Below are 3,786 nucleotides of genomic sequence, written 5' to 3'. Positions count from 1 at the left end.
TACTATTTGGTTATAGCCTGAATATCCATCCAAAAAGCAATAGTAAGCATGTCCGGCAAGCCTTTCAAGCATCTGATCCATGAATGGGAGTGGGAAATGATCCTTTCTGGTGGCTTCATTGAGCTTCCTGTAGTCTATGCACATCCTCCACCCAGTGACGGTTCTTGTGGGTATGAGTTCGTTCTTCTCATTTGGCACCACAGTTATGCCACCTTTCTTGGGAACTACATGGATGGGACTAACCCATGGGCTATCAGAAATGGGGTAGATTACCCCTGCCTGCCATAACTTCATGACTTCCTTTTGTACCACTTCTTTCATGACGGGATTCAATCTTCTCTGAGCTTGAATGGAGGGTCTAGCATCCTCTTCTAACAAGATTTTATGCATGCATATGGATGAACTTATCCCCTTCAAATCGGCTAGGGTCCATCCAATGGCATCTTGATGAGTTTGTAGCACCTTGATCAATTCTTCTTCCTGTTCTTGGCTCAGGGCAGAGCTAATGATAACAGGGTGACTCTCATCACTACCCAAGTATGCATACTTGAGATTAGGGGGCAATGCTTTGAGCTCAGGTTTTGGTGCTTCCTCATCTTCTTTCACTCTCTCTGGCATGCTTGGCATGGTTGTTTCAGCAGCCTTGATGTCACTAACTTCAATATCCTTGGTGAACTCCTCCTCTGCCACTTCCTTTGTTGTTTCCTCAAAGGTTTCTTGTACTGCAATGTCCACTACATCCACCCTCATGCATTCCCTTAGTGATTCTGATGGATAGCTCATTGCCTTGAATACGTTAAACACCAATTTCTCATCATGTAGTCTAAGAGTGAGTTCACCCTTTTGTACATCTATGATGGCTCCAGCAGTAGCTAGGAAGGGTCTTCCCAGAATTATTGAAGCTTTGGCTTCTTCCTCCATATCTAACACCACAAAATCAGCAGGAAATATAAAATCTCCCACTTTCACCAACAAATCTTCAACTATCCCATGAGGGAATTTAAAAGTTCGATCTGCCAATTGGAGGGCCATTCTTGTTGGTTTGGCTTCCTCAATCTTCATTCTTCTCATCATTGTTAGAGACATCAAATTGATGCTGGCCCCTAAGTCACACAAGGCCTTCTCCACCATGACTTCTCCTATGATGCAGGGGATTTGGAAACTGCCTGGGTCCTTCAATTTCTGAGGCAATTTGTGCTGAATGATGGCACTGCATTCTTCAGTTAACAACACAGTTTCCTCATTTCTCCAGCTTCTCTTCTTGGTCATTAATTCTTTTAAGAATTTTGCATAGAGTGGCATTTGCTCTATTGCCTCAGCAAAGGGAATGTTGATTTGAAGCTTCTTGAAAATCTCCAAGAACCTGGAGAATTGGCCATCCTTTTCACTTTTCATCAAACGTTGAGGATATGGTGCCTTAGGTGTATAAGGCTTCAGGACCTCTTTTTCTTTTTCTTTTGTTGCAGACGATGTAAAAGATTGTCCTTGTTCCTTTTCTCTCACATGTTCCCTTGCTTCATCCTCTGTGGTTTCCTTTGAGATCTCCTTTAGATTCTTTCCACTTCTGAGGGTTATGGCCTTACATTCTTCCCTTGCAATAGCCTTGGCAGCATGAGAAACGCTTGTCCCAGGGGTTTGCTTAGACAAGTACAAAATTTGATTTTCTAGCTTCTGGATGGCAGCTCCTTGGTTTTGCAGGTTAGAATTTACTTCTTCCTTAAAAGCTTTCAATTCGGTTATGTCTTGACTCATGGTTGCAAGCATTCCTTCTATCCGGTTTAATTGATCTTGAAATTGTTGGTTCGGATTAGGTTGGGTAGGTTGATTATTTTGGCCATGATATGATGGTTGGGAGTAAGTGTTTTGTATGGCTTGGTATGATCTTTGGTTGGAGTTTTGGTATGTGGAATTGTTATGTTGGTTGTGGTTGTAAGGCTTGTGGTTTTGTGGTTGGGTTTGTTGGTTCCCCCACCCAAAGTTTGGGTGATTTTTCCATCCTGGGTTGTAAGTGTTGGAATGTGGATCATATGATTGCCTTTGTTGGTTTCCCACATAGTTGGCCTCTTCCCAATCACCTCCTTCAATGCTTACTTCCTCTTGATCTTGTGTGTGTATTGCAGCCACTTGCTTTGTTTCTAATTGCCTGGTAAGCTCTGCTAGTTGCTTGGCAAACACCTTGTTTTGGGCTAGAATTGTATAAACATGGTTCAGCTCCATGACTCCCTTAGTGTTGTGCCTCTCTGATGCATAGTAGTACTCATTCTCAGCCACTGTCTCAATCACTTCAATGGCTTCTTCCACAGTCTTTTTCCTGTTCAATGAACCTCCTGATGAATGGTCTACAGCCTTCCTTGATTCATAAGAGAGTCCATCATAGAAAATATGCAATTGCACCCAATCATGGAACATGTCTGGTGGGCATTTCCTTGTCAAATCCTTGAATCTCTCCCATGCCTCGTAGAGAGTTTCACCATCTTGTTGTCTAAAAGTCTGAACCTCAGATCGAAGCCTATTGACCTTTTGTGGGGGGTAGAAACGTGCCAGAAACTTGCTTTCCACCTCATCCCATGTTGTTAGACTCCCCCTTGGGAATGATTCCAGCCACTTAGCTGCTTTGTCCCTAAGTGAAAATGGGAACAAAAGCAGTTTATAGGCATCTTCCTGGACTCCATTGGACTTCACAGTGTCACAAATTCTCAGGAATTTTGTGAGATGTTGGTTGGGATCTTCATTAGCACTCCCACCAAATGAACAATGATTCTCCACAAGTGATATTAGCTGTGGTTTGAGTTCAAAATTGTTGGCCTGAATGGGTGGTTTCTGAATGCTGCTACCACAATTCCCAGAGGTTGGGTTTATGTATGAACTAAGAACCCTCCTCTCAGGAATGGCATTGTTTCCATCAGCTCTTTCATGGTTGTGAACTTCTCTATCCATGTTGAGATCTAGAGCTTCCTCAAAATTGTCCTCAGATTCTCCTTCAGATTCTTCTTCTCCCAGTACTCTCTTCCCTCTTGCTTCCCTTCTAAGTCTATGAAGGGTCCTCTCTGGTTCGGTCTATGGAGGAGTTGATGTCTCTCCTCTCCTACCTGTCATACAAGAACACAGCACAGGCAACAAACAAGTGAAATACTCTTGGTTAATGGAAGAGTATGGTTAGAGCAATTGAGGAATTAATTCAAACAGTTAGTGAGTCAGTGAGTTAGTTGCTTGAATTTAAAGGCATAAAGAAAGAAAGCATGTAACAGAGTGCAGAAATTAAAATTCAACAAGTAACTTGTACTGAATTAATCAAAACAAAAAAAAAATGCTCAATCTAGTTAACTTCCAATTGGAGAATTGTCAATCGAAAACCAATCCCCGGCAACGGCGCCATAAACTTGATGCGCATAAACTTGTTATGCTACGATTTAGGAAATTGCACGATCGGCAAAATTCCTTCCGGCAAGTGCACCGGTTATCGTCAAGTAAAAACTCACAATAGAGTGAGGTCGAATCCCACAAGGATTGGTTGAGTGAGCAATTCGGATTAGAAGTGTGTTCTAGTTGAGCGGAATCAAGATTTAGATGAGAGTTGCGGAATGTAAAATTGGCGGGAAAAGTAAATAACAAGAAATTGAAATGGCGGAATCTTAAATTGCATGAATTAAAGAGCAGAAGCTAAATTGCTGAAATTAAAAGGGAATGGGGGTGATTGCATGAATTGAGTTGCAGAATGTAAAGAGAAAGTGGAAATCAGAAATGGGGAATTCATTGGGTTATAGGAGATATTGAGATCTCCGAATC

General features: G+C 42.0%; 1 non-coding gene across 1 annotated transcript; it reads left to right on the top strand.

The window, feature by feature from the left end:
* Positions 1 to 2,407: 2,407 nt before the first annotated feature.
* On the top strand, positions 2,408 to 2,511 carry LOC148580570 (small nucleolar RNA R71). The gene has a single exon (XR_015895693.1). It is a non-coding gene; the product is annotated as a small nucleolar RNA R71 (small nucleolar RNA).
* Positions 2,512 to 3,786: the final 1,275 nt, after the last annotated feature.

The sequence above is a fragment of the Arachis ipaensis genome, chromosome B10 (genome assembly GCF_059453495.1).
Source record: "Arachis ipaensis isolate K30076 ecotype BB chromosome B10, ASM5945349v1, whole genome shotgun sequence".
Lineage (NCBI taxonomy): Eukaryota > Viridiplantae > Streptophyta > Magnoliopsida > Fabales > Fabaceae > Arachis > Arachis ipaensis.
The sequence above is the reverse complement of the archived record's forward strand: the minus strand, read 5'-3'. Positions and strand labels throughout refer to the sequence as shown.